This window comes from Eptesicus fuscus, chromosome 3 (assembly GCF_027574615.1).
Source record: "Eptesicus fuscus isolate TK198812 chromosome 3, DD_ASM_mEF_20220401, whole genome shotgun sequence".
NCBI classification, from domain to species: domain Eukaryota; kingdom Metazoa; phylum Chordata; class Mammalia; order Chiroptera; family Vespertilionidae; genus Eptesicus; species Eptesicus fuscus.
In genome coordinates this window covers 63,594,661-63,608,640 of record NC_072475.1, presented here as the reverse complement: position 1 = coordinate 63,608,640, position 13,980 = coordinate 63,594,661, and the positions used below count along the sequence as shown (strand labels likewise).

The window sequence follows — 13,980 nt, the reverse complement described above, 5'->3', positions numbered from 1 at the left end:
CTGTTTCCCGCAGGGACCCTGACTGATAAAGCCTTATTACTCAGATTTACCTTTATTCTGAAGCCTGAATATGGTCCTGGGGGCAAGGGGGGCTTCTACTAAGTTACAGGGTTGAAATGGGCAGTTTAGTAAAAAAAAAAAAAAAAAAGGCACCAGGAAACTAGATGAATTTCCCATGCCAGATACTGGCCATTATAATGTGACTCACATTCACCCACTAAAGCATGCTTCCCGGCCAAGGTCTCAATAACAAAATAAAAGCTTTGGAGTCAGCTTTGCTCTCCCCCTAGGCCAAGGGAATATGTCCCAGTTATTCCTAAATGATTTCTTGTTGAAAAGACCCAAAATATGAGTTGCTAGGAAATGCTTACTTTTTTTCCACCAGCCATAAAATTCATTTGTATCAGCAATGTAATCAGTGACATCTTGTGAAAGGTAAATTGTGCCTTAGAAGGCCACAGTGCAGGCACACTGGAGTCCAGAATTACATGTCTCCAGGCAAGACCTCTGGAAGTTCCAGGGACCAGTTAAGTAATCAAGTAGCACAAACTATTTGCAATGGTTGTACAATGGAATCTTCTTCCATAACTGCCTCCAGTAGAAACCTGGTTGCAGTGGCAGTAAGGGAGATATCTGGGAGCCTAATTTTCCCCTCCAGAGGTCTGGAATCTACAGCAGCAACAATAACAACAAAAAGTGAAAGGGCTTCGGGCACCTGGCACAGCTAAAGGTTGTGAATCATTAAGGCCGGCCCAGAGGCAACAAGGTGAATGATGGTGACCTCCCCTGTCAGGTTTTAGCCTCCTATACATTTGGCACAAAAAAATGAGGGTTTAAAATAGCTTTCCTGGAGGTTCCATGTGACTCGTCACTGGACACAGACAGCACAAAAGGGATGATTAGTGAGGCAAAAAAAGAGGATGTTCTCCTGAGATGACTTCCAAAAGCTGCTTCTTGCAGCACAAATCTCCCTTTGAAAACGCAGAACTTGCTGGGACAGGCAGTAGTATTCTCTCCTTCCAATGATTAAATTTTGCTTGAGAATCTTTTTTTTTTTCTTTCCCCAAATGAGGATCACCTTCCGACTCCAACAATCTTTACTTGGAGGAGGAAATGGAAATTCAAAGGACAATCTCTCCCCAAAGCCACTATCCTTGCTTTCCTTCCCACTGGCCGTCAGCAAAGAATCTCAACCTCTTCACAGAGTGATGAGCAAGGACTTCGTGACCAGATCTGACTGCCAGCAGAGTCATGGGGATGTCACTTCTAGTCTGGGTGCCCACGCAGAATGTGATGGAGGCCCCACCCATGACAGAGCTACCAGCAGAAGCAAGTCTCTGAAATGGTGCAGGAGGCTGGGAAGGGGGGGATTCAATTTTCCTCTCCCAATGGAGTCAAACTGCTCCCCTGGGGAGAACAAGTGAAACAGCTGTCATCCTACCACTAACTGCTTCAGAACTGCCTTGCACCCATTTACACAAAGCACAAAAAAAACCCATGAGAAGTGCTAAGCTGTGAAGTGAAATAAAGAAAATAGAGGAAATGGGGGTTTAAGAGAAGAAAGGGGAGTAATAAGAAGAAAGGCCATGAACTCAAGAACTCAAGAATTGACACTCCAGATTGGTTAGTGAGCCAAGTACTTTAGGACAGTGGACTGGGTTGACAATGAATGCTTCACAGAATTCCTTCATTCATAGGTTATGATAGTGGACATAATCCTCTGTGCATAAAGCCAGCAATGAAGAGAAAGGAGAGGAAGAAGGATGCAAAAGCAAGAAGATAAAGAAGAGGAGGGAAGGGAGGAAGGGAGAGGAAAGGAGAGAGAGAGAGGAGAGGAGAGGAGAGGAGAGGAGAGGAGAGGAGAGGAGAGAGAGAGAGAGAGAGAGAGAGAGAGAGAGAAGAGAGAGAGAGAGAGAGAGAGAACACATCCTAATTAAAAACTTAGAGGAAAATAGAGAAATATTATAACACTATATGTGACTTTTGTTTTATTTCCCTCTTGTTCCACAGAACAACTTGAGTTGTAGCTTTCACAATAAATTATGTGAAGAATCATATGGCATTTAAATTTTCTGTATAAATTTATTATAAGGATTGCTTCCTCCCAAGATCTTACACAGAAAAGTCCTGGTTGCCTTTATGCCTGTAGGTTCCTGGCAGGTGGACACTATGCCAGTGAGGCCAAAAAAGTCCAATGTTAAAGGATGACAGGGCAACAAGACAAGACATTCTGCAGAAGAGCTGTAATGTTTAACCTCCCATAAAAAAGGAATTATGCACCTGCTTGCTAGCTAGTAGTTCCCAGGCACTTGGGCTCCATTATCCAGGACACTGCTTTCAGAGAGGGCCCACACTCATGCATCCTGGTGACAAACAAGTCTGTGTGATGTCATTCAAGGTGCTCATGTGCTTCCTGAACCTATTTCACATCTCATTGCTTAGCTGGATGGGATTGGATTGTCCTTGCTCTTTGGTCTCTCTAACCTGGGGAATCAACCAGTTCTGAAGCAAAACTTGGTGTCATTACAGGAAGCAGAGTGGAACACAGAGTGAAAAGTCTGGAAATAAGGTCAGGGGAAAGTATCTCTATTCACAAGTTGGCCTGACTCTGAGTTAGTAGAGAGAAAAGGGGGACATTCACCCTGGAGCTTGTGGCAATGCCCATTATCTGCTGCGCTGTGGCCAGAAGTAAACATTCCTAATTCACAAGTTCAAGTGCCAATATCTATATTATCTGTGAGAACTATCTATCCCAGTCCTAGCTCTGTAGCCCTGACTGGAAAGGCCAGATGTTCAATTCAATTGGGTCATAGTTATGAGCTCCTAGCTCAAGGCATTTTTGGGGAAAAATAGGCAATTTACTCATGATTTTCCCCCCCTCTATCCTCAGTGTTTTTACAATTCAGAGGAGACAGGCATACAGACAAACATAGCACAATGAAATGGATGACACTGTGAAATAAAACCAAACTAAAAGCATTTTGAGGAAGGGGAGATCATTTACAGATGCTGGAATAGTCTCTTTGAGGACACAGCATTCAAGATGAATAGAAAAATGATACTGAAGGGATGAAGAGGAAATTCTAGGTTGGGGAACACTTTGTGTGAAAAGGTTCAAAGGTGGTGAAGTTTATGTTTTCAGGGATTAAGAGGTTTTCTTATATGACTGAAAGTGGGAATGTAAGTAAATATAACCAGAGACATGGTTGGAATGCAAGATTATTAGAAATTCATGGGAAACATGAATGCCAGGCTAGAGTGTGGTACTTTATTCAGTAGGTCATTCCAGTGTTTTGCATAGAAGAATAGTAGGCTCTAGTGTTTTTTTTGTTTGTTTTTTAGTTTTTTTGTTTGTTTGATTAATGCTTTTTGTTTCTTTTCTCTCTTTTTTATTGTTTAAAGTATTACAAATAGTAGTACATATGTATGTCTCCTTTTTCCCCCATTGACCTCCCCCCGGCCTCCCCCACCCCCGGCACATGCCCTCACCCCCTGAGTGTCTGTGTCCATTGGTTATGCTTATATGCATGCATACAAGTCCTTTGGTTGATCTCTTACCCACCCCCCCATCCCACCGCCAACCCTTGCCTATTGTGTTTTTGAAAGGCAGCTGAAATAAGGAGGTGGATTGGAGGGTTTTAGATTAGAGGCAATTGGTAAATTTGCTCTTCTTTCAGTCCTTTACACTTCATGCTTCATTTTTGAACACTGTCCTAGTTTTTTATCGCTGTTATAACAAATTACCACAGAATTGGCAGCTTTAAGCAGCATAAGTATACTGTATTATAGTTTTAAAGGTTAGAAGTCCAAAATGGGTCTTTAGGGCTAAATACAAGGCAGTGGCAAGGTTGTGGTCCTCCTGGAGGCTCAGGGGTAGAATCTGTTCCTTGCCTTTTCTCAATTCTAGAGGCTTCCCAAGTCTGGGCCCCTGCCCCCCCACTCCATCTTCAATGCCGGCATCTTAGCATAGTCAAATCTCTCTCTGACTCATACTCTGCTTTCAACATCAGGTCTCCTCCTCTGACCCATATAGGACTCTTGTGATTACTTTGGGCTGATCTGGGTAATCTAATGTCAAAATCCTTAATGTCATCACAAAGTCCTTTTTGCTACCTAAGATAACATATCACAGGTTCCAGGATTAGGATGTGAGCATCTTTGGAGAGGAGGCATTTTTCTGCCTTCACAGAAACACTTAGCTCTGAGTACAAAGCATAAAAGGAGAGGGTGGAGCGTGATGCTCCAAGCATTGGCTTCTAAAGACATGTCCTAGATTTTAGCCAGTTTCTCATAGGTGCATCAAAATAGCCCAGGAGGAAAGCGCTTCAATTAGAACTCTGCCACCCCACCTACTTATTTAAACTCCTTTGAGTTAATACTTCTGAGTGACACTGGATAAAGATTTAACAAGAATACAAAAGATTACATTCACTTAGTGTCAAGAAAAAAGAGAAAATTAATTTCCGTAGAAATAGTGAATTGAACATTTAGAAAACTGAGATCAATCTTCTGTCTCTGCCTGAAAATTCAGCAACAAAGAGTCTGATATTTATATTCACATTGACTGCCATGTGACCCTACCCTGTTGCAAGATCACAGAACAAAAGTGTCCTGTGTTTGGGGTACTCCTTTCCAGAGCTTGAGGCTGCAAAAGTTTAGGATTTTTTCCCAATTCTCTATTAAAGTTCCCATGCTCCAGGTATATGAAAATATATTCTGGAATATGAGTATAGATGATGTAAGAATTTAGCACAAAGATTCCTTGTCTGGGATTCAGGGAAGCACCATAATTGTCCCTGATTTGCTATAAGATCAGGACAAACCTAATGAACATTATCATGCTTAAAGTGTCCTGTTACTCAAGTATTAAAGTTTCCTATGTTACTCAAATATTACTAGTAAAGTTTCTTGTGTTACTCAAGTATTAAAAAAATATTGGCTCTAGATATACTATGGAGATGTTGTAAAGTGAAAAGAGATAATATACCTGAAATTCCTTTTCAATAAAGTTCAAAACTAATGTAGGTTACTATCACTCATTGAGCATCTGCTAATTGTCATGCACAATACTATACTGGGGATACAGAGATGATAACACGTGCCTAAAGATAATAATGGACAAGCATAACCTGGAAATAAGTACAGTGACTTGTGATTAGGGCCGTAAGAGAGGTTTAGAAATTGTGTTCACTTACCTTGTTTGGTAGTTGAATGGTCAGAGATAAGCATGATGATTTGAGGAGTCTATTTAGAATGATGATGACAAGCATTCTCTAGAAGTAAATATTGAGGGATAAGGTCTTCCCTCCCACCAACCTTTCATAAATACTGATCTGCCTCACACACAAAAGTATGAAAATGACTATATTTGGCAGTGTCTTCACAGGTAACCTGATGCAAAGGAATGGTGCTCTCTGGAGCTCACTGCAGACCATGTTTCTCAGCACTGGCTCACCCTGGGACCTATTCCAGGATCAGTCATACTTGCCATTCTTTGAATGTGTGTGAAGGGAGTAGAGAGTTATTGGAGAAAAGTGTCAGTGAATTCCATATGCTTCCTTTTAAAATCACTTATACAGCAAATCTGCTTAGTCTACATGTCAAGAGAGGATTTTTTTTTTTTTTGAGCTAAGGTTGCAAATTCCATTTAGGTTCTGGAATTATGCCTGTTCTTATATCATCACTATTTTCAAAGAAGTAAACAAAAGATGGAAAAGAACCTATCCCCTCCCACAGCTCTTTTTATTTAATTCAAAAGAGCTATTGAGGCAGCAACTGCATTAAGCATGCAGACTTGCCTTATATAAAATAATATTTCTAATTCCATAATTATAAAGAAATATACTAACCTTTCAATCCTCATTTGAATACTGATTTTATTTATTTTCATTTCTGGCATGCATTCTTTCGTAAGAAAGAGTTTAAACTAGAGAATGGAATTTTTATAGAACAACAGTATGGTACAGAGCTAACCAGTTCATGTAGAAATATAACCCATAACTAAAAATATGATTCCAACAAATAAACTGACATAACTAATAATAAGTACAATTTTAATATATATATAACCCAGATATATAATAACCCTACTTATTAATAGAAGGTAGAGAGTATAATATACTATCTATACTAATAATAGAGGAATATGCAAATTGTCCAGGACACCGTCGTAGTAACAGTAATGACCAGCAGGCTGCCTAGGCAACAAGGTCAGCAGGGTGGTTAGTGAGGGATGACCAAATGACTGAATAGCAGGCTGTGTGGGGCCAATAGGCCAGCAGGGGGAGCAGTTGGGGGCGACCAGGCGGCAGGGGGGGCAGTTAGGGGTGATCAGGTCGGCAGGCAGAGGTGATTAGGGGTTATCAGGCTGGCAGGGGGGGCAGTTAGGGGCAATCAGGCAGGCAGGCAGGTGAGCAGTTAGGAGCCAGCGATCCCAGATTGTGAGAGGGATGTCCGACTGCCAGTTTAGGCCCAATCCCAGGGATTGGGCCTAAACCAACAGTTGTACATCCCCTGAGGGGTCCTGAATTAGAGAGGGTGCAGGCTGGGCTGAGGAGATCCCTGCCCATGCATGAATTTTGTGCACTGGGCCTCTAGTATAATAATATTACTCAGACACAAACAGTCTTAGAGGAAGACTATTTTAATTAACTTTCTGGGCATAAAATTATTTTTTAATTACAAAGTTATCTTCAAGTTCAAAGAGGCAACTCTACAAAAGTGATTCTAGTTCTCCTTGGCTCTACTTTCTATATTTTCTTTGCTCTGTTAATGTCTCTTCATCTTCCAGAGAACACACATGCTTACAACAGACCTTTCTTTTCTGTTGTGGGAGAAAAGGTAACTGAGAAACAAATCCTCACCAACGCATTAGGGATCTAGATTCACCATCCCCTGAGAAACTTGTAGTCACTTATTTGTGGATTCACTAAACAAATATTTAGTGTGTACCTACTATGTACTGAGCAATATGCCAAATACAACATTTATAAAGTGAATGCTAGAGAGATAGCCTGATGTGCAATGTAAAGGAATGCATAATTAAATTGAGCCACACAGAATTCTAGATGCAACCTTTATAAAGTTAGCACATATCATTCATACCAAAGCCTGACCCTAGCTGCAACTCTTGCTGAGACCTCTTCTGCACAGATTTCCCACTGAATGTCAAGATGCATTGACAGGTTAACTATTTTATTGTGAATGCTGCATAACCACTAGCAAACCTCACTTTGGACATGGCTTTGCTTATTGGCACTTTTTACCAATAAAGCAAACATGAAACAGGTAAGAAAAAGTCAAATCAGTTAACCAGTTACTAGATAATAGGAGAAACAACTTCAGCATGCAAAAGCATATTTTGGAATTTTTAGCTATAAATGCAAATGTGATTTATTTTCAAGTAGAATTGTCTTTTATTTTTTACTTGCCTAACATCTTTCCTTTAAAGAATTTATAGTCACCTGGTGGGGCTGTCATGAAACTACTACAGCACTAGTTCTCTCCACTGATACAAGCACTGGTCATCTAACTCAAGCTAGCCAATCAGAGGACTATTCTCCTTTAGAAAGAGTGGTTGGTTAATGACTAGGCATGTGACTGAAATAGTGCCAATCATAGTCTTTCTTTTCATAGGCTGAAATGGCTGGAGAAAGAGAAGGAAGGATTGGGAGAGAGAGAAAAAGAGAGAGAGAAGGAACTAGAGATAAAGACAGAAAGAGAGAGAGATTCAGAGAGATTGATTTATTTTCCTTCAGGGTCACCTTTCCCATTGTAAGTAAAAACCCCTAACTGAAAATAGGGTTAAGGTAGAAGAAATCATAGCCAAGAGGTACAGAGATAAATGACATCATTTTAACTTCTGAATCCAACCATGCCTGAAATTAAACCACCCCTATGTTTTCCAGTTACATGATCCATACTTTCTCCTTTCCACTTAACTTATTATAATATGAGATTTTGCCATTGATTTATTCACTCTCAAAAATTAAAAGACTATGGCTGTGTTTTGAACATGTACACACACATATAAACATATACCTATATACATATACAAATATATATACACAGACATGAGCTGAATTAAAGAAAACAGAATTGATTTGGCAAAATAAATATGTTTTTGGGAAAAGGGCATACTGTACATCTATAATAAACCTATGTCTTCTATGTCACATGTTAACAGGCATTTGAAAATGAATGACATTTTTTCTAGGGGGGCTATAATGGGGTGGCATGGTATAGTGGGAAAAACATACTATTGGGAATTATAAGGGATAAACTTAGCTAAATTATCTATAGTGAATAGGTTTTACTTTTGAAATAAAAAAAGGAATAAAGGCAGCTCCATTTTGGAAGTGAATTAGGCAGGTCTAGGTTCTAGTTTCAATTCTGCCATAAGCTAGCTCTTTGATTCGTTTCCTTCTTTGTATAATAAGGGGGCTGGAGCAGTGGCTTTCATACTAGACCCTGGTGATCCCGGGATGTTTTATGGATCACACTGAAGGTGGAATGTGGGAAAGGGCAACAAAGTAGGGTTCCCATGCTCTTCCACCCTGATCTGTTAACCAGAGGAGCTCTAAATATTATCTCTATTTTATCTACTAAGCTTGAATATCTGCTTTCAACTGCTTTCTGTGGTTAAAATCCGGCCAAAAAAAAGTTAAAAACCATTGGGCTTGATGATCCCTAAATCCTTACTGCTTTTACACACTGTTTGAAGTTAATCTCCAAATTAATTTTTCTATCAGAAATACAGTACCATACCCACAGTAAGTAACCATCTTCTGTAATTGCTTTTACTTAATCCAATCCTGTGGGTCATATTTGAAAACCCACAACCTTTAATTTGTGAAGTATGGTATTTAAAAGCTAAAAAAGATAATTTAGTCTGAGAATTTAAATTAGTATTTTAGATATTCAGATTCAGAACATTTAAGGAATAGAGAAAGGACAAACTCAATTTATATCACTATGAACCTAAAGATTAATGATTTACATGTTTCTAAGACACATACAAGTCTTCAGCCTCTTAGCCATGAGGAAAGGAACTAAACACGATGAATGGTGTTCATAAACTAGTAAAAGGCCTTTTGTTTATCTGTTTTATTTCTATCATTACCAACAAATACTGGCACTATGTCTACTCTGTCCTGGACAGAATGACAGATGCCTGTATTATATGAATGGCTATGACATGTTCCCCATCTAGTTAAGTACAGATATGAGCTTAAATATAACTACAGTTGCAAAGCTCCAAATGGTGTGTGCAGAGATTAAATTTTCTGTCTGAACAAGAACATATCTCATTTAGCACCTGGATAGTTGAAGTTTCAAATGATTTAGGTTTCATCCTAAAAACTTATTTTACTTCTTTGGTGAAATAAGGTGGTACATTATTTTTATTAAAGAATGTTTAATGTCCTGTAGAATATAGTCTCTGAATAAGTACTAGCCTTTTGCCTTACCCAACCCTTTCCAGTAACTCATTTTTGAAGGGCTGAAAAAACAACAACATACCAAAACAACAACAGCAAAACCCAACTAGGAAAAGATGTGTTCCTTTAACTCTGTTTACTTTAGATCCCCCTTAGTATTTTGTTTACCGATGTAGAAGTATTGTGGGAGAAGACATCTAGCTCCTGAGAATTTTGGTGATGAAATAATTATCACTTTTGTTCTCCTTTCTTGTTTCTTTCTCCAGTATTTCCTACATCAAACCTCATAGTTCACCTGGGGAAAGGCACAGCACAGTTCCACCAGAGGAATCAATAGGCCACACTGGTGTCTTCTAACAAGGGAGTTTTCATTCAAATCTCAGCTGTGATAACCTAGAGGTTATGTGCACACAAGTGGTCAAACAGACAGATGTAAATGAGGTTTCTTAATTAGGTGACTGGATTTCCACTGATGGATTTGGCTGCATCTCAGTTTTAGAGGATGAAAAATCACAGGAACCCTCTCTGATGAGTGCCCCTTGTTCTGGCATGTGGGTGCTTGTATGAATCACCAGGGAGGGTAGTAAGGAGCCCTCACTGATCCAACTGAGTATGCAGGCCTCCTGCTGGAGAAATGGCTGTGTTGTGACAACTACTTGGTGTTCTCCCTCAGTGCCCCATTCCTGGCTGAGCACAGGGATTCTGTGATTTATGTTACATAGCAATGCCTCCAGGAAGAAAATGCTGCCAATAATTACTTGCTATGGGGGACTTGGAAAATACAAAGGCTTTTTTAGGTTGTTCTCTGTCTCTCTTCTCTTTCCTTCTCTTTTATCCTTCCCTCCACTCAGCTTTCTTCCTTCCTTTCTTTCTTCCTTTCTTTCTTTCTTTTATTAATTTCAGAGAGGCAGGGAGAGGGAGAGAGATAGAAACATCAATGATGAGAGAGAATCATTGATTGATTGTCTTCCTCCTGTAGGCCCCTACTGGGGATTGAACCTACAACCCAGCTTGTGCCCTGACTGTAATCAAACTATGACTTCCTGGTTCATAGGTAGACACTCAACCACTGAGCCACACCAGCTGCTGGGCCCTCCCCTCTGCTTTCATCACTTCCCCTTCTTTCCCATCTGCACTTCTCTCTTGCCAAAGCCTTCTAGCAATATACTTCTTTACTAGCAGAATTTGAAGGTAGCAAAATAAATGTGGATTCTGAATTCTTCGTTTTCTTCCTCTCAAATAGAAGTACAAAGTTAGAAAAACACAAATACATCAAATCTTCTTTAAAGAGAATAATGCAAATACTCAGTGAAGTTTTAATAGCTAAGAAAACTCAGGCACTAATGAATAGGTTGTTTCAAAATCTGAGATATGTGATCTCTAAAGAGTAGAGATTTCTTTTAAACTTATTCATTTCACAAAAATTAATGTCTTCAATATCCAAAGCACTAGACTATATGAAAAAATAAAAAATAATAAATCTCAACCATATAATAGTTTACTTTCGAGTAGACAGAAATACAGTTGCCCCCTTCCCCTCCTCTCCTATCCATGGTTTTTCTTTCTGCAGTTTCAGTAACTCACAGTCAACTGCAATTTGAAAATATTAAATAGAAATTTCCAAACTCATTAGTTTTAAATTGTGTGACATTCTGGATAGCATGATAAAATCTTGCGCCATCCCATTCCCTCCCACCCAGGTGTGAATCATCTCTCTGTCCAGTGTATCCACTGTATATGTCACCTGCTTGTTAGTCGAGTTAGACTTAGTAGTCATCTTGGTTATTAGCTCGAATGTTGCAATATCACAGTGCTTGTGTTCGAGTAACCCTTATTTTACTTAACAATTACCCCAAAGTGCAAGAGTAGTAATGCTGGCCATTTGGATATGCCAAAGGGATACCATAAAGTATATGTATGTATATTAAACAAAAATAGCGTATACAGGGTTGGGTACAATTTGAGGTTTAAGGCATTTACTGGAGATCGTGGAACTCATTCCCCACCAATAATGGGGAACTACTGTATATAGAAGACATGAGGCCACTCAGTCTCAAGTTGTAAGGAAGTAGAACTGCAGAGAACAGAGTCAGGGACAAGGAGAGGCCCTAGACACTTAACATACTTTATCATATTTCACTTAACACTTATGCTCTGCCAAAATGTCTTAATATTAATATTTCTACTTTGCAAATGAATACATAGAAGCTCTGCTGCATTAAGTACATAGGTGGCAATGAGCAGAGTCAGGGCTTGAAGACAGGTCTCTTTGCTCCAAAGCCCATGCTCTTCCTAGCATGTCACATAGGAAAGGGAACTGTGCATAATTCACTTAAAAGAATATGATTTAAAATGAAAACGATAGTGAACTATAATAAATCACTTAAGTTCCTTTTTCTCAGGTCGTTGAGGGAACAGCCTTTGATGGCCAGGTCTTAAATTTTCCTCCATGTGTGGACGTGGTACTTGTGTGATGCAACCCAATCTAAGTGGTGACCGGCAGAACTGTGCGGTGGTGGTAAGTACTTCATTATTCCTTCATTTCCTTCAGATCTTTGCTCAAATATCACCTTAGCAGCTCAAATATCACTGAGAGGTCACCCTACTGAAAATCGCAAATACCCTCCCAACACACACCTCCTACATCCCTTATCGTCTTGCATTATTTTTCTCTGCAGCCTTCTCACCATCAGGCATACTGTCCTTTTTCATGCTTTGCATACTATTGACCATCTCCTTTTCTGAAATATAAGTACCATGAGGGGAGAATTTTTTTTTAAATCATTTATATTCACTATTCTCTATCCAGCATCTAGAGGGCACATAGCAGATGTTAAACAAATGCTTATTGAATATATTAACCCTTACTAATCTTTAGGCAATATGTATGCATAGCAAAAAGGAGTTCAAGGATGTTATTCCTCTTTCCATAACCTATTTTATTTGTTCTTCTCTATAAGTAATGTGACTATGTGAAATAAGAACACTGCCCCAAAATTGATAACATAAGTTCCTTCTGAGGAGAAAGACTGTCAACTGTGGTGAAAGGAGCTTCTAGTTTATGTGTTTTGCTTGAAAATTTTATAAGAAAAATATATTCATGAACTACTTACAAAATTACAAAGAAAACATATAAAAATACTGCAATGAAATAAAATCATCTTCATTACACCTGTTTTCCCTATTAAAATTTTCATAAAAGCTTCCAACATGCTTTGCATATGATGCCACTTAATGAACTAATGAATAAAAGATTATTCAGACAATAACAAGAGTAGTGTGTGAACCACAGAACTATGCTAGAATTAGAAATATAAGAGCAAGAAATGTTGAGATAAAGGATTTGTTGAGATATAGCATATTATTAATACGTTTATAGTTCTTCCCCAAAATTCAAATGATTCAATCTCATTTATTTTTCCATGGCCAAGATATAGGGAAATCCTCATGTTACTACTTTTCTCTTTCAGAGATCAATAAAAATAATTAATATTGATAATACTAATAGCTGACTCTTTAATGTATACTCTATATCAGGCAAATCATCTATAATAATAAAAGTGTAATATGCTAATTAGACCAGACGTCCTTCCGGATGTCCTTCCTTCTGGACAAAGCCGCTATGGGTGGGGGCCATAGTGGGTGGAGGCCAAGGCAGAGGCCCGAGCCTCTTCCATGAATTTTGTGCATTGGGCCTCTGTCTATCTATCTATCTTATCTCTAAATAATTTTAGATTTCTTGGATCTGAGGTTTTTGTGTGTCACTAATTTAAAAAAATTCTTCATCATCACTTCCAATATTGCTTCTACCTTCTCTCTTTCTTTCTATTCTGGGATTTTACCATTTCATGGTCTCAACAGAACTAAGATGTTTTGTTCATGTTTTTCAACTCTTTATTTGCTGTGCATGTTCATTTTAGGTAATTCATATGATCTTTGTTATTGTTAACTAATCCCTTTCTCTCTTATATCCAGTCTGCTGATAAGATCATCAAAATATTTATTTGCCCTGATGTGTTTTCCATCTCTTATATTTCTCTTTGGTTAGTTTTTAAAAATAGGTTTCCTTTCTCTGCTGAAATTCTTCATCTCTTCAGGTGTGTTTTTTATCTTTCTCACTGAATGCTTTCACATATTTATAATAGTAATGAATTCTTTTTTGATATTTCCATTAGTTGGGTTATCTCTTTATTTGTATCTATGAACTATATTATCTCTTAATGATAAATTATATCTTCTTGCTTATATTGCCTCACAATATTTTATTACATGGCATGTCTTGGTCTGAATATAAAACCTGGAGTGAAGCGGGCTTTTTTCAGTTCTTCTCTGCGATGCTTAAGCAGAACTTGTATTCCTTTCCCTTGGAGTGGAGGGATGGACCTCAACTCTTCGGTCCTTCCCTTATAGATGGCCACAGATATATTGGACTTCTACACTATATTTTATAGCATCAAATTTTCTCTTGAGCTTTGTACATTTTAAATCTGTGAATTAATAATGAATGAAATTATCACCTGAATTAAGAAGCCCTAAGTTCAAG

The 13,980-nt window shown here is 38.6% G+C and overlaps 1 protein-coding gene and 1 long non-coding RNA gene across 4 annotated transcripts in view; one reads left to right on the top strand and one right to left on the bottom strand.

Annotated features, from left to right (window-relative positions):
• LSAMP (limbic system associated membrane protein) overlaps positions 1 to 13,980 on the bottom strand; it is a 631,931-nt gene that overhangs the window by 268,219 nt on the left and 349,732 nt on the right. The window lies entirely within an intron of this gene.
• LOC114233396 (uncharacterized) overlaps positions 11,863 to 13,980 on the top strand; it is a 58,500-nt gene continuing 56,382 nt past the window's right edge. Inside the window, exon 1 of the long non-coding RNA XR_003619544.2 lies at positions 11,863 to 11,955. This is a non-coding gene — a long non-coding RNA (uncharacterized LOC114233396). The remainder of the gene's footprint in view (positions 11,956 to 13,980) is intronic.